The sequence below is a fragment of the Papio anubis genome, chromosome 10 (genome assembly GCF_008728515.1).
Source record: "Papio anubis isolate 15944 chromosome 10, Panubis1.0, whole genome shotgun sequence".
Taxonomy (NCBI): Eukaryota; Metazoa; Chordata; class Mammalia; order Primates; family Cercopithecidae; genus Papio; species Papio anubis.
The window spans coordinates 71,280,854-71,304,117 of record NC_044985.1 but is presented as its reverse complement, the minus strand read 5'-3'; the positions used below and the strand labels follow the sequence as shown (position 1 = coordinate 71,304,117).

General features: G+C 34.8%; 1 protein-coding gene across 2 annotated transcripts in view; it reads left to right on the top strand.

Moving 5' to 3' along the window:
• Nucleotides 1–4,120: 4,120 nt before the first annotated feature.
• The window catches only part of TFPI (tissue factor pathway inhibitor), a 101,089-nt gene continuing 81,945 nt past the window's right edge, over nucleotides 4,121–23,264 (top strand). Inside the window, exon 1 of one of the 2 annotated variants that reach the window (XM_009182578.2) lies at nucleotides 4,121–4,425. The gene's annotated coding sequence lies outside the window, so the exon portion shown is untranslated. The remainder of the gene's footprint in view (nucleotides 4,426–23,264) is intronic. The other variant, XM_017946705.2, reaches the window with a different exon arrangement.

Sequence of the window (23,264 nt, the reverse complement as noted above, 5' to 3'; positions counted from 1 at the left end):
CCCACAGAAAAGAAGATTTTCTTGAAAGACAAGGCTTTAAATTGCAAGAACTATGATCTGAAGTGAGAACATATTTTTAATTTTAAATCTTGCCTGTAATAGACACAATCAAGCTATAAGAGCCCTCTTAGTAGAGGGCAGTCAGGATGGAGAGGAGAAAATGGGGCAGGGTCCTTCCCCAGTCCTCCCAAAGGTTCAGGTGCTCTCCAGAGAAGGGAAGGAATGAGAGCAGGACACATCTGAGTTGCCTAAATTTTCCCCAAAGTGACCACATTTTAACTGATAATTTAGCTAGTAATAAATTACCTGCAAAAAGCAAGATTGCACTTTCCACATCAGTAAACATAGGGACTTCAGAGCTAAATACATTTCAGTAATGATTAAATAAATATAGAGGCATGTTTAAAATCATGTTTGCATGTGTCTTACCTATTACATAGAGTTTTAATAAATATAATCTGATATAGCCTAGAGGCCATTCTTTTTTACATCTGAAATCTGAAAATGTCCATTGTTTTCATTTGCTGATCCGTTTTCAGAAATCCATTTTCAGAAATCCATTTTCAGAAAAAGTGAACTAAAAACAGTATATGGCTTAGATTCTATATATAAAGATGAAGACTGGAATGAAAAGTAAAGCTCAAGGACTCACCCTTCACCCAATCCAGTTAAACATCTTTGCAGTCACATTTTGTACGAAAAGTAATTGTTTGAAATACGAAATAATGGAATACCTAATATTTACCCACTTTAAAGTAGACAAAAAAAGCATGAAATGAATATTTGATGTGATAAAATTTAATTTTGTTTTGGATATTTATGAAAACCTCTGTTGAATCTGAAGTTTTAATATGTTAGTGTTCTCTATCCTGCAACCATGTGTGACCTTCTCACCATGATCAGTTAGAATTACCTGAACTTACTGAAACATCAAATATGTTTTAACAGCCAACATTCTTAAAGGATAAAGTTAGGAAATGTCTCCTGATAGGTAGGGCAAGTAAAGGAAACATGATTATTTTTATATCTTAGTCAAGAAATATTAAACCTTATATTAAAAACTGATAATATTTGACACGTGTGAGTTGGAAAGAAAAAATAACAAAACATGATGAAAAATGAAAAGATCCAGATACTTACTAGACACAGAGAGGTTTGAGATACAAAGGCAGATAGACAAATTGTTGGTGAGAATATTTGTTTTATCCAAATAAATTAGACTTAGAGTTATACACAATGAAATGGTAAACTAGAAAAAAAAAAAAAAAAAAAAAAAAAAAGCACAGAAAGGATCTTGCACAAGCCTTTGGGAGGGAGGAGCTGAGTCTACAGAGTCCATAGTTACATCAGGCTGATTTTACAATATCATAACATCGAGTTCTCACATTCTCTTTAGCACAAGAATACTGAAGGTTTTGCAAGTTACATTTTTTTTTTTTTTTTTAATGATGAGAAGTTTTCATTGATGCCAAGCACAGCTTAACTATGAAATTGATCATCTCTGGTGTTAAAATAAAACCACTCAGCGATGGCTCTTTCAGGTAGGGTTCTTAACATTTTAAGAAAAACATTTTTAAATGACTTTAGGACAAAAAGGGGTTTATTGCAAGGATGCATGTTCCTGAGTACTTTGGAAAACTTGAGCTAGGCCTGGGCATGTGCTGCCGCTGTAGAGCTCAGACATCATGCTCACATCATTTGCTCACTCTTCCTCTTGCTTTCATTCTTTCCCTGGTTCTCTCTTGGAAGTTACCTGTTTTCCTTTATTCTTGTCCTCAATATCCTATCAACCAGCTTTCACCACATAACCATCTTGCTCACAGACACTGTGGCTATCAGCCCTTTCTCTATCCGGCTTTTAAGTTAAGAGCCTGAAATTTACCGTTGTCAACCTAAAATAACTAAAAGAGTCAGAATCTAGTTTAAAGAGAGTTTATTAAAGCACAACGTTTGAGGACAAGCTGTTCAGGAAGGACAAATTCCAAAGAATGGAAGTCACAGTTCAGAAGTACAGAAGTTTGGGATCACGGCCGGGCGCGGTAGTTCACGCCTGTAATCCCAGCACTTTGAGAGGTCGGATCGCGAGGTCAGAAGATCGAGACCATTCTGGCTAACACGGTGAAACCCCGTCTCTACTAAAAATACAAAAGATTAGCCGGGTGTGGTGGCGGGTGCCTGCAGTCCCAGCTACTACTCGGGAGGCTGAGACAGGAGAATGGCGTGACCCGGGGAGGCGGAGCTTGCAGTGAGCCGAGATCGCGGCACCGCACTCCAGCCTGGGGGACAGAGCCAGATAGAGAGAGACTCCGCCTCAAAAAAAAAAAAAAAAAAAAAAGGTTTGGGATCACTTATAGGGACAAAGTTTAGGAAAGCTTAACAAAATTTCAGCATCTTTCTTCATAAGCCTTAATGGCATAGTTACAATTAGCTGATCAGTCCAGGTGGTGCTTTGTTTTGAGAAAGGTATATTTAACATTCCACACTGAAGATGTAAGAGTCATGGGGTCTTGGGCGCCATCTGGTCTGAATTAGGTACCAGACAATAAAGGAGGCAGTTAATCTATAACAAAGAGGAGTAATTGGAAGTAGGGGAAGATCTGATATCTGGTATCTGCTAGTCATTTTTAGAACAAAAACAATCAGGAAAAGAGCCACTCTACAATCTAAAGGGCAGAATTGCAGATATGCTACGTGACAGTCCCTAAGGCTTAATTGTTTTCCTTGACATAATAAATGCAGATAGTCCTGACATTTTAATTTATTTTTACACTATGTACTTTTTCTATAGTTCTCATTTTATGCTTTCAAGAAAGAAAATGTGATTGGCTGAGCTTGCCTCTACCTGAGCTATAGATTCATCAAAAGTCTAATCAAGGTCAATTGTTGTACCAAGAAAAAGGGACTTTCCTCTACAGTCTGAGTGAGATGAGAGCTTTGATTGTGGTTGAGGGGCAGGGCATGAGGTAATAGAGATAAGTTATTAACATGATATGAAATCTAGAACATGAGTGTGAAGGCAGCGTAGAGGAGGATTTAAGCATTTTTGCTCTAAAGTCAGACTGCATGACATTAGAATCACAGCTCCACATACGGAACTCAATCTTCCTAGGCCTATGAAATGGGCATACAAAGAGGACCTTCTTTATAAGCTAGTTGTGAGAATTAAATAAGATAATTTATGTTCCAGTCACCAAATAATTATTCAATACGTATTAAAAACACACAAGATGAAAGATTACCTTTTACAGAGAGGTCTAAGGAAAGCAAGAAAAATTGAAGGCACAAAGAATCTGAAATGGAGAAGCAAGAAACTCATATATTTTCTGAACAAAGGTCTTCAGCCTTCCTGGCAAAGTAGATTCTGCCAATGTATTAGATCTCTAGTGATCTTAGTCTGATATGACCATAATTCCAATATAGAAACAGTAAGGATAAACGTCAATGGTAGGGACATACAGCAGAGAGACTCTGGTTGGCATCTTTAAATATTTATATATTGTGTAGAATAATAATAGAAATACAGAAAACAGCCATAATGATAGTGAACATTTATTGGAGGTTCCCTACACGCTGGGGCCTGCCTTAAGTGCTTTTTATGTATTAAGCCATTTAGTACTTATATCAAGCCCAGAAACTCTTATTATCAACATTTTAGGAACAAAGGAACTGAGGCATAGTGAATTCATATAACTTGGCTGAGTAGCCAAGCTAGCAAGTAGCTAAGGTAGGGCTCAAAGCCTGACCTCCTGGAATGGATAATGCATTACATTGTCTCACTAAGAGAAACGTCCAATGGTAGCCCTCAGACTTTTTTTAAAAATAAATATATTGACAGTGGGTGAAACAAATGAAATAACTTGAAGAAGAAACAAACTGCAAAAAAGTTTATTTAATAACAATGTAATAATAAATATGTAATTTTTTTTTTAAACCCTAACTCTAGGGGGAGAAAAAGCATTCTTTTTCAACTGATTACAAAAACAATCCTGGAAAGTAAAAGAAATAGTTGTTCAAAATGATCGTATCTGAAATCTTGGTGTAAGCTGTTTCCTTCATCTGTTTCCTCCACAAAAAAAAAAAAAAAAAAAATAGAGAAAGAAAGGAGTTGCAGTGACCTAACAGGAAGTTGGGCTATTCCCAACTGCCAGTGATCTCTGAAGCGACTCTCAGGCTCCCTCTTTGCTCTAACAGACAGCAGAGACTTCAGGCTGGATAACAGTCAAATTCTTACCTCTCTCTTTCACTGCTAGTAAGATCAGACTGCGTTTCTTTCAGTTATTCTTCAATCCCCAGTTTCTTGATCTGTTTCTAAAAGAAGAAGTAGAGAAGATAAATCCTCTCTTCAATACTTGGAAGGAAAACCAAAATCATCTCAACTCCGTTTTGAAAAAAACAGTCCAAGAACTTTCATCAGAGATTTCACTTGTGAGTACCTGGCAATATACTGTCTAGCCCATGAGAAATAACTTCAATTTTTTCTCTCTCGGGGGGAAAAGCAGCGTGCTGAGAGGCAAAGAACTGATAGGGGAGGATCACTGTTTATTTGCCTAAAATGAAAATCAACCCTTCCCTGTAAACAGAGTAAACAAACTGAAATCCAAACTTGAGTTCTCAGCATTTTGCATTTAATTCTTAAGCAAATTTATGTGCAATGTTTATGATTTTAAACCATAAACATTTTTGTAATGAATTGGTGTACGTAGCTTTTTTATAATTTGAAGATTGTAGTAGAATTCTTTACTAATTGTGCTTAGTTAATTGGAAGTTTTTGGAAGTTTGGTTTACCTTTCCATTTTATTTTGTAACATGTAATAAAGAGACTGTCAGTCTTCTATTCAAATAATCTTTCAATACCATTAGTTGATATTTAAAATGAGGTATAAACATTAAAATAATCGTAATCTAAATTGAATATTTTATGCCAGCATTAACTAATCTCTCTAAGGAAATATTTTACAAGTCTCCAAAGACCAAAGGTTATATTCTGAGATACCTAAACGAGAATACTTACGATCAAGTCTATATTGTGCAATTTTGTAAATTAAAACAATAGATAACATGCCTACATGATGTACTGTTATGTTCCTGTTGATTATAAAATGTTTGCTTCTAGTAAAAAATGAAAGAATATAATACAGCAGTAAACAACCACAGAAATATGAGAGAAACAATTATTTAATTATGAAAAAGCACTCATTAGTGTAAAATAATTACCAAAAATAAGGGTCAAGAGTACTACCATGTGGGAAAAAAGAAAAGATAAGCAACAGCCACACTGTGACTCAGTGCTCTGGAAATTAGTCACAAAATGACTTTGTATAACATGAGATAATATAACACAAAGGGCAAAACTCAAGCAGGAAACATACTGCACAGAGAGTCACGTTTCATATGTAAAAGCGTAATATTTACATGATGGGGGAAATTTGTGACAATTTTGAGAGATACTGCAAAATTTTTGAACATGACAAAATCTCCATAACACATTTTAAAGATTATTTTAAATTTATCATTCTAGTGCATGATTATTTCAATATACAGTATCCATATCTCATCTAATCCTTAAACTAAAGAGGGAATAGTCCCTGAAATTTAGTTGAGTATGAAATGTTAATTTGTGGCCTACGGCTTAATAAAATTATACAAAATATAAATAGGGATCAATAAAGACTGAAAAATATTAATGTAAATACAGATAACTAACACAATAAAGTAAAATTTCAAAATAAGAGTAAAGTTTTAAAATATTTATTTTTACCGATTTGAGTAGTTATATTGGAAAACCAAGTTTTTCTACTTCAGGTGACACAGAATCTTGTTGGAAAAGTTTAATGACATATACTATTATTTGATTTCTGTCTCTATTAGGTATACTGAATTGGACAAGTTTTTGTTTTGTTTTGTTTGCTTGTTTTTAAGATACAGTCTGATATCTTTTGTTTTACGTCCAATGACTAAATCAAAACTCGTTTTGGAAATGTGGTTCCTGTCCAAATGGATTATGTTATCAACTGGTATTTGATGGTCTGATTGATTGCCTGTATATCATTTGCTTGTTGATTGTGTAACTATTTTGACTAAAATCTTCTGTCATAAAACTTATTGTTAAATTAATAATACATAAAATGAGAACATATTTTGTAACAAACTAATTTTCAAAACAATTTAATTATGTTAAAAATTCATATTCTAATCTTATTTATTTACATCTTTCAAATTCAAGATATAAGTGGGCAGGATGGCAAACTAACGGAGAAAAAAATGCCAACTTTAGAGACTTAATTTAATACCAGAGTGCCTATCCATCTAACCAAATAGTAAATATGCTATCAATTACTTAGGAATGTTTGGTTGATTAAACTCAGTGTCACAAAATTTGAAGGTATCTTTCAACTGATATCTCTACCTAATACAAGAAAAAAATGCAAAGTAAACATCCTTACAAAAATAAAAAGGAAGAGACAATATGAAAAGTGAAGACATTAATTAATTAGACTAGGATTTTCAAAAAAATCTTACCAGTATAAATTAATTAAATTGAATTACAATATAGGTTAACATGGGTTAATTATATCATCAATTTACTTTTTCTATGTGGACATGATCTAAGAATTGTACTACAATACAACTCATCTATTCACAATAAAGGCCTTCTACAAACAGCCATCCTTTTTTGTTTACCACCTATAGCAATAATCTGAAGAATTAAATTTGGCAGTTTGCCTTTTTAAAACACAAATATATTTTCATGCATTAGTGTCAAAGGTAGATTCTCCTATCTTTTATAGAAATATAGCAGCACTATAATTCTTTCTGATTGCTATAGTGTGCATTAGGAGAAACTTGAATTCAAAAGACATGTGTTTCTGGATATCAAATCTCACCAGAAACAGGGAAGTGTTCAAGTATTTCCAGCAAGTACTCTTCATAATAGACCATCTCTCCTGGCTTTCTGAGATCCTCACTGACTGCTTTCTTGGTGTTACGTATCAATGCCAGGGGCCCAGTCTTCCCAGTACCTTTCTCTCCCTGTCTTCACTTCTTCAAGTGTCAGGTGCCGAGTAGAACCACAGCCTGAGATTCAACTACCAGTAACTACCAGTTGTTGAGGGCAACTTCATCACCTCTACTTTTCTTCTTCCTCAAACCAACAATAACAGAAAGTATGGGCCCAAGTCAAATCCACTGTTTTCTCTTTAAGCCTCTATTTGCAATGTTGTGTCCTCTCTTAGTTGGAACAGCGAGGTGTTAAAATTATTTCAAAAACAAAAGAATATAAGGACATCATGGCCCATAATAGAAGTCCCAATGCTGCAATACAACTATCCCAATTGTTCCATATGGAACAATTCTAGGTCTCTGTATAGACTTAGAATTATTGCAAGGAATTGCCCAGTTAATATGTGAGTAAAAAATATTATATGTTGTTGATTAGGGCATAATAAAGCTATTTCAACATCAGAAATGTGAAAGTATTCATCAGTAGGACACTGATAAAATGTAAATAGTTTTTATTACCAAGCACAATGTGCCTTTGACACCCTCCAACTATACCACACACCTTCAAGGGCTGCCACCACACGGCTGCCAACCTAGTCTATCTCTCCTCCTCATCTTGACCCTTATCTATTTCTATCCAGTCCTTGAATTCTATGATAATTCACCTGAAAGCATCACTTCATTCCTCATTCCTCATTTCCCAAGGCTTAAAAGCAGAATAAATCTCAGAAACAGGGTAAGTCTCCAGAATAATGGTGTTTATTATGAATATTTTGGTAATATTTTAAAGTCCATTTAGGAAGCTTCAAAGATTAATTTTCATATCAGAAAATGAATCACAATGGTTATATTAAAATGTAATACAACTTTTTTCTAGTTTTTTGAACATATGGGAAATACTTTAAATTTTTAATATTTTTGTCTGCTAATTCTGTTTTTTATGTCATTTCTATGTCATTTAGACTTTTCTCATTATGAGTTATATTCTACTGCTCTTTGCATCCCTAGTAATTTTGATGTGGTTGCCTAATATTATGAATTTTACCTTATTGGGTGTTGGTATATGTTGTATTTCTATAAATATCCTTGAGCTCTCTTCTGGGATGTAGTTACATTACTTAGAAACTGTTTCCTATTTTGTTGTCTTGCTATTAAATTTTGTTAGGCAAGACCAGATAATTGTTTATTCTATGGTTAATTATTTCCTACTACTGATGCAAACAGCTGAGTACTATACTTAATGCTTCATGAACTGAGAGTTTTGCAACTTGGGAACAAAAAAATATTCCCTGCTTTACATGTGTGGGCCCCTCTAACCCTTTTAGGTGGTGCTTCCCCCAGTCTTCAGACTTTTCTCTTATGAATGTAACAGATCAACTTTTCTCTTATGAATGCAACAGATCAATATTGAGCTGAAGACTAGAAGTCCATCTGAAGATCTCTGGATCTTTCTTTCTGTATAACTCTGTCCTCTCTGACGTTTGATACTGTATACCCTAACTACCTCCTGAGACTCTGTCTGCTTTGTCTCCCAAACTGAGAGAGACCACTGGGTTCTTATAGAGTTCCTCCTTCCTGAACTTTCATATAGAAGCTAAACTGAGTCTCCACTCAGTCTGGTGGAACAAATGTACAAATGTGGGGCTAAACACTTGTTTCTTATCTCTATGAAATCACTGCTCTCCACTGACCAATATAATTTATTTTATTTTGCTTTTTATTTATTTATTTATTTTAGGTGGGTGGAAAAATCCAATCCCTGTTAATACATTGTGGTTAGAAATAGATGGGCTTTTAAAATTGTATTTTCATAACACCTTAAAAAACAAAATATGAATATAAATTTTAAAAATTTAAGGGCACAGAGCCTGCAACTTTTAGTTTGCCTAAATAAGATAAACATACATTTATTGTTTATTGTATCCCAGGAGCTATGTTATATGAGTACATATGTGTTTATACAATGAAGAACATAAGATCACTGTTTCTAGAAAATAGTTATTTCATCTTATATGAGAAGTTTATTGGTTCATTATTTTTTCTAAATAAAAATAGCTATTCAGGAAGCTAATATCTCACTCCCTCCTATATTTTAGATTACAAATGAGCTCCACATGCTTAAAATCAGTCAAGTGGTCACTTGTTCAACAGGCACTTCCCACTTGTCAGACAATGAGTGCTCAGGGTTAGGTACCTAGAGTTTTATCAGAAATTACAAATTGCTTTTCCCAATAGTTTCCTATCACAATTTCTTGTAATTGTCTTTCCTTCCCTGCTTCTTGGCTACTTTCATATGAAGAAAGCTGGGTAAAGTAAATACAAATTACAACTTTCTCTTGTTGTGAAAGGAAGCTTCAGGTGCTTCCTGCTCAATTTTTTTGCACCACTTGAGGCAAACAGATAATCCCAAATAAATGACAAACGTAGTAGACATCATTTATATTAGCATTGGAATTTGATTTTATAGCTATGTGAACATTATTCGAGATCTTATATATCTCATTTGAGTTACGTGGTTTTAATCTTATTTAGCAAAGCTATTTAGTCAATGAAGAAAGGAAATTGGTACGCATTAAAGAAATGATCTGGTGCTAATGTGAGTTTTCAAAAAAATTAAGATAAGCATGTTTTAAGAGATATCTGGGCTTTCCTTTTAGTGTCAGTAATTTTATTCTAATTCTAGACTTCCCAGAATTAACTTTTCTTAGTATGTTTTTTTCTTAAGGAACAGCGGAAGAATGTGCCAAATGAGGAAAGATGTTTAATCTAGGGGAATGTGGACTAGCCTCAATTCCCATAACAAGAGATATCTGTTTTTCTATATGTGGTAAGCGCTGGGTAACTCTTTTCAAACCTTTTTAAAGTTTGCAAATATTAATAAGAGCCCTCAAAAAAGCAAAAAGTTTCTGAGGTGCCAATGTTTGCCATATCACTATTCTGTCAGTATTACTCTCCCCACCACCACTTACCTGCATTCGATATTATCATCTAGTACAGAGATAAGGAAGATATAAGCTTCCCTAATAGGTGCCGGAAGCCTCTTCTGTAAAAGACGTGGGGAGACCATGGATGATCTCCAAAAATGTAAGTGAAAAAATATCTCTGCAAGTATATACTTGCACTTTAGAAGGGAGCTTATACCTTTTTTCCAGCTCTCTCAGAATCTTACACACCACCATGAAAGCTATATTTGAGACCTACTTTAATATCCAAGGATAACAGTATATATAACTAGAATCAAAAAGAGTGTCAATCAATGATATATCCTGAAGAAGACAACACAAATATTTTAAAGACACAATATTTTATAACATTTATAATATAATAAACACAATATTTTAAAATATTTTTAAAATTTTTAAAAACTTGACATGGGGAGGAAGTTGGGGAGTGGGGAATTAAGATATTCTATGGATAAAGAAATCTCCAATAAAGAAGAAGACTTTATATTTTTGAAAGCCAAGGAAGAGATTAAACCATTTTAAGAGTTCTTCAGTTCTATCATTATACTTGAATAAGCAGATTCAATTTTAATATCTTTAAAGCTGAGCATTAACCATGTATTTTTTATATATTAATCCTTTGAAAGATATGAAAAGTGTACCATGTGACAAATTTTCATCATTTATAAAGTAATGAGGATTTGATGTAACTTACAAAAAATCAAATCTCTGGTCACTATTCCCAGAAAATTACAATCGAATGAGTTAGGTAGGGCATTAAACAAGAAAACACCTGATTTCTGATGATATGATTATGTGTTGGGCAGGATTTTGATAGGAAAGAGATGAATGGCAATTCAGACTAAGTGGTCTTTATAAAAATGTAAAATAATGAGCATTAAACATGTGAAACAAAGAGAACTATTTATTGGATTCTGTAAATAAAGTGGCACCAATTGCCTGTCATTCTCAGGAACCATAGTTCTCATCCTGCGTGGGATTTTTTCTGTTTGAATGGAAGTGATTGAAGAGCAACTTCTTAATGGCTCCTGGGGGACCATGACTCAGCTGCCCTGACTCTTCGTTCCTTTAGAGTGATTCAGAGCAGTTGATCATGATGTCATCTGGGCAGATGGTTGTAGTCACTAACAGCTGTAGTTCCTCTCTTGAACCAAACTCAGACCCCTCCCACATACTGTCATTAGAAGCAATCATGAATTCTTAGCTTTTTCACATTAAGGCTTATTTTTACTACTAAAAATCCTCTCCTTAATAGGAGTGAAAACATTGATCATTATTTATCATGTTTATTGTACTTAAAGATAAAACTTTTAAATAGTATTTGAAACTATAACATTTTTCTAAGCAGAAAGTTTTCTAATTCATCATAAATCTGAAACCAAAAGGTTCTAGAAATCCAATCTCAGGTATTGTGAGTGTAAATTTTGCCCCCTTTTTTCCCTAAATATAATAAAGTAACATTTTTGTGAGCAATTCCCATACCTGAGTGAACATTTTGCTCTCCTTTTGTCATACCACAAGTTGAGATCATCAGAAGCAGAAAGTTGAGAAGTCTCCAATATTTTTGTCTAGACAGAGATAAAATCTGATGGAAACAGGCCTTCAGGAGAAATGAAGAAACTGACTTGATCTTTTTAGCTATTAATCCTTAAAATTTTTTAAAAAGGTAATATCAATCTGAATACCAGAACCCGTTAGGAAAATCTCAACTGTTTTTCCATGTATTTGCAAAGCACATGTACCTCCCGCGAGATGTCCCATTCATTATGAATTAATAGATTGATTTTAGCTAACAAATTAATTCATTTACCAAGAGATACATAGACAGGTAGGTAGATACACAATTAAAGGAGCAACTCTTCAGGAAATAGATGTTTTGGTCCTGAAATACCATTTGCTTACTTAACTCAATAACAGGTACCTAGAAGAGCAAATACAAAAAGCAGGTAAAATAGCCAAAAGTAGCCACAGGTCTCTCTATCTCTATATATCATTCCCATTTTTAATATGTGTGGTAATTATAATAGAGAAATACACATTTAATATATTATTCTTTTTTTCTCCTCTCACGCCAAAAATTCATTGTATTATCTTGCATTCATTTTTTATTCCATTTCCTTTCATTTGGAGCTACCAGCTTTCATAGTTGTGCAGAATTTTATTCTTGAAAACCTTTATTTGGTTCAGACATGTAATGCTAACTTTTATTTGTTTTTTTTCCCCCCCTTCTGAAGGAAATGACAGTAACATACCGTAAAGAGCTTTGCTTTTAAACAAATTGAGTTAGTATGGAAATCAGAGTAATTTTGATGAAGAAAGGTGAATTCATTCAAAGAAAACAATGTAATCTTTCTCTGAAAAAAAAAAAAAAAACCTACAAATTTAACTATAAAGTCCAGACAAAATACTTTCATTCATTTTTAGAGAGTTTTAGTAGTTATGGACAACTATACATAGAACAGGCATAATAAAATACTGTTCATTACTATAAAAAGAAACATTGGCATTATTTCCTTTATTATGTGTTTCTTTTTTATTTCAATTTGTTCATTGTATTCTTGGTAGTGGAAATCTATAGTATATCATATTTTCTTCCGATTTCAATTGCAAATTTTAAGAAATGTGTTTACATGTTTACATTTGCCTTGTTCTTAATTTTCTAATGATCTCTTCTCCTCCTTCCCCCTTATTGCCTCCCAGTTTCACTTCTCCACTTCCAGAGCTCACACTCCTCTCTTAACTGGCAATAAATATTAATATTTCCTGTTATTTGATAGGATAAAATTTTTACCTATCAAAAACATAAACATCAAATATAATTTTGTTTTAATTAAATTTCTTAACTTTGGCTCAAAGCATTACATAAAAATTTGTTTTAATTAATTTAATTTATTTTTGTTTTAATTAAGTTTAAATATGTTTCTTAACTTTAGCTCAAACATTAAATAAACATTTCCTAGTTATGGTTTAATGAAATGTTAATTTCTAGAGATTGTAAGTAATCTGAAATTTACTTTAGGTGATAAAAAGGAAAATATTTCTGAGAATAGCGTTTCTTTCTGAAGCTTGCAGTTGCCCTTTCCTTGAATGGTCACAATTCCTGTGTCTGAGTTGAAACATTGCCAACATGCAAATGTAAAACTCTGGGGTGAAAAAATCAATTTCCTGAGCTTCAGTTTTTGTATTTTAAAAACCTAGATATTTCAGATACTTATTTCTATGACCGTTTTTAGCTCTAGCAGTATATAAATGTGTGACCTCGCCTCCATTTTAGCTTTAAAATTATTTAAATAAATAGTTTGCATATGCTATATGCTATTGGGTTATAACATAAAAATATACACTCGTTTTGCCTGGCATTGCTATTTCCTCCCCATGAGACTTTTTTTTTAATACTATGAATAACAAAAATATTAATTCTATACAGTGAATAGTTTTATTCTTGGAAGAGACTTCCCTCCTTTAAAAAAAAAAACCATGTACAATTACTTTTGTACTTAAAAGAGTGAAACAATTATTTTTCTTTTCTTTTCTTTTTTTTTTTTTTTTTTTGAAACAGGGTCTCCCTCTGTCACCCAGGCTGGAGTGCAGTGGCACGATCTCGGCTCACTGCAACCTCCGCCTCCCGGGTTCAAGCGATTCTCCTACCTCAGCCTCCGAGGAGCTGTGATTACAGGCGCAACCACGACCGGCTTATTTTTGTGTTTTTAGTAGAGATGGGGTTTCATCGTGTGGGCCAGACTGGTCTTTAACTCCTGACCTGAGGTGATCCGCCCGCCTCGGCCTCCCAAAGTGCTGGTTTTATAGACGTGAGTTACTGCACCTGGCCAAGAGAAACAATTATTTTTTCTTATCAGTGAGATTTTCACAATCTAAAATGTAGAAAGAGTTGTGATTTGATTCATGAAGTAAGGTTAAGAAATTTTTCATCAAGTAATTCTCCAGAAAACTATTACTTCCTGTAAAAAGAGCCAAATCCAAAAAGAAGTTTCCCTTTAGCGAGTCTTTTTTTTTTTTTTTAATTAAGTCTAGCTCTGTTGCCCAGGCTGCAGCTGAAGCGCAGTGGCGCTATCTCACTATCTCAGCTCACTGAACCTCCACCTCCTGGGCTCAAGCTAGCCAGTCTTTTAGTCAATATGGGTAGTCAGCAATCTGCAATTACAATGGAGGTTTGATTTTTGTTTGTTTTTAAGTCTCACTGTGTTTGTAATATTAATTTACTTTTCAAGTTTAGAATGTTTTGCTTCATTGTTTCCCATATTTTAATCTGTGTAAATATTTTACACTTCAAAATTATAAGTGTAATTTAAGTGTAAATATTTTGTGCTTTAAAATTATAATCTCAAAATTTCACTCTTATGGTAAAAATTAAGCATTACTTTAATGTCAGGACAATTTTAATGATAAGAAATGGGGATTTCGCATGGGCTTATATTATTGATATCCTCTCATCCCCTAAGCATCCTTCAATCAAAAAAATTTTTTAAGTTGGTTAATAGCTCGTTTGTGAAAGCAAAAACAGCAAAACAACTGTGAGGTTATGTTTGGCTGCTGATGGGAAAACATCACAGCACAGGTAGCATAAATAATTAGCTTAAATTTATTAGCCCGCATTATACAAAATACAGAGGTAAGCGGCTTCAAGACTGGTTCCTTCAACAAGGAACGGGTTTTTTCCTATGTTTTTATTTCCATCATTCACAGCAGATGAATTTTATTTTTAGTTTGTCTGCCTCAATGTTACAAGGTAGCAGCTTCAGTAACAGGTGTTACTTACAGACAGGACAAATACAAGGAGGAGTTATCTTGTGGTTCTTCCCATACAGCTGCATTCACAGCAAGGAGAATTTTCAAAATCACTCCATCCCCAACCATGCAGCTACATCCCTTCTCAACTTGTTAGCCAGAGTTCATATAGAAATATCTAAACCAAACACTATAAAGTTAATGGAATCACCATGATCAATGTGGGTTAATGGTGATTTATTCCTTAGGTAGGTGTAGGCTAACCTTCTCTGAGAGCTGGATTTATGAACATATTAAAGAGTCTTCTCACTCTAATGTAGCAGAGAATGTTTCACGAGCAAACGAATCAGATGACTAAACTTTTTTTTAAGTAGAAGAGAAATGAGGAAAATGAATTCATAATCTCATCGACCTAAAGTATTTTCTGTTACCAAACCATCTTTTTCTCCATGAACACCAAGTTTTACTTGGTTGATCTTAAAGTATGCATCTATTTTTGAGCACAGCATTTCATATCGTGTGGATTATTCCCAAATTATCTTCTAATCATTATCACTGCCAGTTTAACTTAGTGTATATTAAATTTGGTAGATATATAATAATTTTCATTATGTTGGAACCTACATTGTTTAAAATGTAATTTTGTTTTCTCTAGTAAAATAAACATGAACGTGCACATAACCATTTTAGTATTTTTAATTCCAAAGTGTGATATTCCTAATTTGAAGTATTATCTACATTTCTAAACATTGAAAGAACACACGTAGAAAAAAATGATTAGTTGATGATTAAGTAATAAACCATTTATATATTTCCTCTTACCAACACCTTTCAAAGTCTTGCTTCTTTTGTTATCTCTGTCCAGTTAATAAAATACAATCATTCAAATATTAAATTCCTGTATCTGGAGGGGAGAAATGCTGAATTTTTAAGGCAGCAGCAGTTACTATTAATTTATAGCTGGGATTCCAGCAGCCCAGAATTTTTTTTTTTTTTTTTTTGAGACTAAGTCTCACCCTGTCACCCAGGCTGGAGTGCAGTGGTGCTATCTCAGCTCACTGCAACCTCCATCTCCCGGGTTCAGGCGATTCTCCTGCCTCAGCCTCCCAGGTAGCTGGGTTTACAGGCACACGCCACCACGCCCAGCTAATTTTTATACTTTTAGTAGAGACAGGGTTTCACCATATTGGTCAGGCTGGTCTCAAACTCCTGACTTTGTGACCAGCCACCTCGGCCTCCCAAAGTGCTGGGATAACAGGCGTGAGCCACAGCGCCTGGCCCCAGAAATCTTTTAATGCTAAATTATTAATGCTCCATTTTATTTTGCCTAGAGAAAACATCAAACCTTCACATTTTTAAAAGTCTGCTACTTCTTGTCATTCTGAAAGACAATCTCAATCTCTTTCTCACGTACAAAATTTAATCACAGCAAGAAATTTTTCTCCTTCCTATCAGCTCTTCAGTAACTTTCTCATTTCTCTTTCTCTGTTTCTCTGTTTCTTTGTCCCCCTCCAGCAAAACACACACACACACACACACACACACATTCATTACACACACTTTGAAAATGTATTTGTATCTCCCACCAAGAAAACCTATCATTTTAATGGAAAATACAACTTTTCTCAGCCCACAGTTAAACTCTTTTCACCTGTGCCTGGGATCGCATCTGCTATTCATTTTACTTTTCTTACAGCTTTTAACTCTCCCTTTTTAACCACATAAAACTATAACCTTCACAAAATTTTTCCCTTCAAATTCTGTTACTTTTCAGCACAGATTTATAAAATAACATCCTAAATTTCTATTTATGTAGCCTCGGTTCCTGTTCCTACCCCATCTCACTTGCTGCTGCACCCTCACACTAAAAGATTTTATGAGGTTACTCATGAGGCCATTGCCATTAAATCCCATGTTACCCCTTCCCTTCTGGAACACTCTGTGCTTTAGACATCGTTGACTCATGATAATTTCTGGAAATACTCACTTCCCTTAGTGTTTGTGTATCTGCAGCTCCCCAGGTTTTCTCCTGCTTCACTGGCCGTTTCCTCTGTTTTCTCATACTTGTTTTTCTCCTGGTTGTTCAGAATTCACCTTCTAGGATATTCCTTCCCAATCTTCACAGTCACCTCATAGCCACGATGAGGATTACATGAGTTAATATTTGTAAAAGCATTCAGGAGAGTGCTTGCTTCATATCAAATACTATATATACTTGTTAAATAAATAGATCTCATTCACCCCACGAAACAATGATAGTTTATCTCCTGATTCTCACGTTTTTGTCTCCAGCAGAGACCTCTATTCTGAGCCATATCTATATATGGGGCTTTTTGTTTCATAGTTCCACTGGAGGTTTCAGAAATCCTTCAAACTCAAACTACCTCATCTTGAATTAATCACCTTCCTAGGGCTATGTGCTTTTTTATTTTAGGCTCCCAAGTCAGTGTCAGAAACAATCAATTGACGCCTTTGCTAAAGTCAGACCCTCACTGTAGGTGTCCTTGATGCCTCTCTCTTCCTCACTTGCCTTATCATTTTAATCATAAAAGTCTCTTCAATTTACTCTTGAATTTTCTCACAAATTAGACCACTATTTTCAATATTGCATTACAAATCATAGATAATTCTTATCCCCAAACTTCTGGCTTTCTGATATTCCAGAATATACTTCAAATTGCTCCGTGAAAACTTTCAAGTATACATGTTAGGAAAACTTTTTAGTTTTATGTCTTATAGTTTTTGAGTGTGTGCGATAAGTATTTGTGATGTTATGATATGAAATATGGAGAAGATATATGAAAATGTGTCTGAATATTTTTACATAATATGTTGCTTGTGGTCACTTGTGCTTCAGAATCTGAAGCATCTTGAATGATCTGTCATTACTTAATCCTGTCTCTTACGCTGACTTTTTAATTAAAGGTTTATATTATTTTCTTTTTTTTCTTTCTTTCTTTTTTTTTTTTTTTTTGTTTGAGATGGAGTCTCACTCTGTCACCCAGGCTGGAGTGCAGTGACACAATCTCAGCTCACTGCAACCTCCACCTCCTGGGATCAAGTTTTTCTCCTGCCTCAGCCTCCCAAGTAGCTGGGACTACAGGTGCATATCACCACACCAGGCTAGTTTTTGTATTTTTAGTAGAGATGGGGTTTCACCACATTGACCAGCCTGGTCTCAAACTGCTAACCTCAAGTGATCCGCCCACTTCGGGCTCCCAAAGTGTTGGGATTACAAGCGTGAGCCACCCCGCCTGGCTGGTTTATTATTTTGTTTTAAGAAAATTTATTACATAAAAGAAGTCATCTCTGTATTTGACTTACATCTGTAAAATTTCTCACAGATTTTGCTCATTCTTTGTCCCAATTTATCAAGCTTTCTTTCCAAGTTTTCAGAAGTTTTTGATATTTCACTTTACCAAGGATCTACCTTCAAAATACTGTTTCCTTCCAGTTCACAGCTGTCATATTATTAACAGCATTAATCCCCCTATACTGAATACGCAGTGGGGCCTCTTTGATTTTGATCATACTATGATATGATTTATTAACACACTATGTTTTTTCCATCTTATTTTGCAATTTTTTGCAGTGAGGTAAGGATCTTACTCTTTCTGTTTAGTATGAAGCTCAAATAGTTAAGGGTTATAAATGAGGATGATGTGGCCGGGCATGGTGGCTCACGCCTGTTATCCTAGCACTTTGGGAGGCCGAGGCGGGCGGATTGCCTGAGCTCAGAAGTTTGAGACCAGCCTGGGCAATATGGTGAAACCCCATCTCTACTAAAATACAACAACAACAACAACAACAAATTAGCCAGGCGTGGTGGTAGATGCCTGTAGTCCCAGCTACTCAGGAGGCTGAGGCAGGAGAATTACTTGAACCCGGGAAGTGGAAGTTGCAGTGAGCCAAGATCGAACCAGTGCCCTCCAGCCTGGTGAAAGAGCGAGGCTCCATCTCAAAAAAAAAAAAAAAAGAGAACGACATAATGGGTGGTGGTTGTGATGTTAAAGATGTCAGGAATTCTCTCAACAAGCATGTTGAATGCAAAACATGTTTATTCAGTTTGAGGATAAACTAGACTCTGCTTTCCATTAACAATCTCTCCCATCCTCCACCATTTCTTTTTTTCTGTTGTCTGATTTGGAATAAAGCACATCTAGCCTTTTGAAAACAAATGGGCCATTTTTTTTCTAGCTTTCTATCTACTTTCATGAAACTTTATCTGAAGGCATTTTCTACTTCTGGAAAAAATCACAGATGTGGGAGTTTCCAATAGTGGATTAAATTTTGCGGAGGAAAATGCACTAAGGTTACACACTATCTGCTGTGTTATTTACACATTCTCTTCACTCATCATAAACACAAATAGGCTTAATAACCTCATTTAACAAACGGAAAACTGAATCTTATAGATGGTTAGTGTGTTTTTCCACTAAAAAGTTAGTAATCAAACTTAGATCTTTTTTTATGCCTTTCCTATGTCCATTCTATCCATCTCACTTTTTTACACTACCTTGCCCTACATGTAAAATAACATCAATATATTTATTTGCTCCTTCTCATTTTGTTTTAATTCTTATGTTATTTTGAAAGGAAAAAAAAGAGTCTACAAGGGCATACCTAGAACTTTATTATCACTGGTCCTTACTTTACATTCTCACACTCTGTAAAATATTTCTTTAATGTACTCACGGACATTATACTGTCCAAGTAGCAATCACTTAATGTTTACTGAAATCCAAATGAACAACTGATAAAATTTGAAAGAACATACACATACACACGCGTGCGCACACACACACACACACTCCATTTAGGCAAAGGTACAAATAAACACTTTCATATGCTCATAAGTGTATGTTGATATTATATCTCTGAATGATAATTTTTAATACATATTAATATTATTAAAATGTTTAAATATTAGACCCAATAATTCTTCTCCTGTGAATTTACCATAAATAAGTAACTTTCAAAGTTTTGAAACATTAAACCACAAAAACACTTTTGCATGAATACTTGTAATTGCAAAAATAGATATTGCCCAAAAATATGAGAATGGTAACATAAATTTTTAAATATCCCCCCAAAAATTATGCAGCCATTAAATGAGGTTATGCAAGTCAGTTTGGAAAGTTATTAATTTTTTTTTTATACTTTAAGTTCTGGGGTACATGTGCAGAACGTGCAGGTTTGTCACATAGGTATACAAGTGCCATAGTGGTTTGCTGCACCCATCAATCCATCATCTACATTAGGTATTTCTCCTAATGCTATCCCTCCCTTAGTCCCACAAACCCCCAACAGGCCAGGGTGTGTGATGTTCCCCTCCTTGTGTCCATGTGTTCTCATTGTTCAACTCCCACTTGTGAGAGAGAATATGTGGTGTTTGGTTTTCTGTTCCTGTGTTAGTTTGTTGAAAATGATGGTTTCCAGCTTCATCCATTTCCCTGCAAAGGACATGAACACATCCTTTTTTATGGCTGCAGAGTATTCCATGGTTTTTATGTGCCACATTTTCTTTATCCAATCTATCATTGTCAAGCATTTGAGTTGGTTCCAAGTCTTTGCAATTGTGAATAGTGCTGCAATAAACATACCTGTGCATATGTCTTTATAGTAGAATGATTTATAATCCTTTGGGTATATACCCAGTAATGGGATTGCTGAGTCAAATGGTATTTTTGGTTATAGATACTTGAGGAATCACCACACTGTCTTCCACAATGGTTGAACTAGTTTACGGTCCCACCAACAGTGCAAAAGCACTCCTATTACTCCACATCCTCTCCAGCATCTGTTGTTTCTTGACTTTTTAATGATTACTATTCTAATGGGTGTGAGATGGTATCTCATTGTGGATTTGATTTGCATTTCTCTAATGACCAGTGATGATGAGCTTCTCTTCATGTGTTTGTTGGTTGCATAAATGTCTTCTTTTGAGAAGTGTTTGTTCATATCTTTCATCCACTTTCTGATGGGGTTTTTTTTTTTTTTTTCTTGTAAATTTGTTTAAGTTCTTTGAAGATTCTGGATATTAGCCCTTTGTCAGATGGATAGATTGCAAAACTTTTCTCCCATTCTGTAGGTTGCCTGTTCACTCTGATGATAGTTTCTTTTGCTGTGCAGAAGCTCTTTGGTTTAATTAGATCCCATTTGTCAATTTTGGCTTTTGTTGCCATTGCTGTTGGTGCTTTAGTGATGAAGTCTGCGGCCATGCGTATGTCCTGAATGGTATTGCCTAGGTTTTCTTCTAGGGTTCTATGTTTTTAGGACTTACATTTAATTTAATGCATCTTGAGTTAATTTTTATATAAGGTATAAGGAAGGGGTCCAGTTTCTGTTTTCTGCATATGGCTAGCCAGTTTTCCCAACGCCATTTATTAAATAGGGAATCCTTTCCCCATTGCTGGCTTTTGTCAGGTGTGTCAAACATAAGATGGATGTAGATGTGTGGCATTATCTCTGAGCCCTCTGTTGTGTTCCATTGGTCTTTATATCTGCTTTGGTACCAGTACCATGCTGTTTTGGTTACTGTAGCCTTGTAGTATAGTTAGAAGTCAGGTAGCGTGATGCCTCCAGCTTTGTTCTTTTTGCTTAGGATTGTCTTGGCTATACGGGCTGTTTTTTGGCTCCATATGAAATTTAAAGTAGTTTGATCTTCTAATTCTGTGAAGAAAGTAAATGGTAGCTTGATGGGAATAGCATTGAATCTATAAATTACTTTGGGCAGTGTGACCATTTTCATGATATTGATTCTTCCTATCCACGAGCATGAAATGATTTTCCATTTGTTTGTGTCCTCTCTTATTTCCTTGAGCAGTGGTTTGTAGATCTCTTTGAAGAGGTCCTTCACATCCCTTGTGAGTTGTATTCCTAGATATTTTATTCTCTTTGTAGCAACTGTGAATGGGAGTTCACTCATGATTTGGCTATTTGTCTGTTATTGGTGTATAAGAATGCTTGTGATTTTTTCACCTTGATTTTGCATCCTGAGACTTTGCTGAAGTTGCTTTTCAGCTTAAGGAGATTTTGTGCTGAGACAATGGTGTTTTCTAAATATACAATCATGTCATCTACAAACAGAGAAAATTTGACTTCCTGTCTCCCTATTCGAATACACTTTATTTCTTTCACTTGCCTGATTGCCCTGGCCAGAACTTCCAACACTATGTTGAATAGGAGTGGTGAGAGAGCATCCTTGTCTTCTGCCAGTTTTCAAAGAGAATGTGTCTAGGTTTTGCCCATTCAGTATGTTATTGGCTGTGGTTTTGTCATAAATATCTCTTATTATTTTGAGATACACTCCATCAATACCAAGTTTATTGAGAGTATTTAGCATAAAGCCATGTTGAATTTTATTGAAGGTCTTTTATGCATCTATTGAGATAATCATGCGGTTTTTGTCATTGGTTCTGTTTATGTGATGGATTAAGTTTATTGATTTGTGTATGTTGAACCAGTCTTGCATCCCAGGGATGAAACCGACTTGATCATGGGGGATAAGCTTTTTGATGTGCTGCTAGATTCTGTTTGCCAGTATTTTATTGAGGATTTTTGCATCAATGTCCATCAGGGATATTGGCCTGAATTTTTCTTTTTGTGTGTGTGTTTCTGCCAGGTTTTGGTATCAGGATGATGCTGGCCTCATAAAATGAGTTAGGGAGGAGTCCCTCTTTTTCTATTGTTTGGAATAGTTTCAGAAGGAATAGTACCAGCTACTCTTTGTACCTCTGGAGAATTCGGCTATGAATTTCTTTGGTCCTGGGCTTTTTATGGTTGTATATGGTACTATACTGCCTCAATTTCAGAACTTGTTATTGGTCTATTCAGGCATTCATCTTCTTCCTGGTTTAGGCTTGGGAGGTTGTACGTGTCCAGGAATTTATTCATTTCTTCTAGATTTTCTAGTTGATTTGCATAGAGATTTTTATAGTATTCTCTGATGGTAGTTTGTATTTCTGTGGGATCAGTCATGATATCCCCTTTATCATTTTGTATTGTGTCTATTTGATTCTTCTCCCTTTTCTTCTTCGTTAGTCTGGCTAGCGGTCTATCTACTTTGTTAATCTTTTCAAAAAACCAGCTCCTGAATTCAGTGATTTTTTTGAAGAGATTTTCCTGTCTCTGTCTCCTTCATTTCTGCTCTGATCTTAGTTATTTCTTGTCTTCTGCCAGCTTTTGAATTTCTTTGCTCTGGATTCCCTAGTTCTTTTAATTGCAATGTTTGGTTGTCGACTTTAGATCATTCCCACTTTCTCTTATGGGCATATATAGTGCTATAAATTTCCCTCTAAACACTGTGTTAGCTGTGTCCCAGAAATTTTGGTATGTTGTGTCTTTGTTCTCATTGGTTTCAAATAACTTATTTATTTCTGTCTTAATTTTGTTATTTACTCAGTAGTCCTTCAGGAGCTGGTTGGTCAGTTTCCATATAGTTGTATGGTTTTGAGTGAGTTTCTTAATCCTGAGTTCTAATTTGATTGCACTATGGTCTGAGAGACTGTTATGATTTCCATTCTTTTGCATTTGCTGAGGAGTGTTTTACTTCCA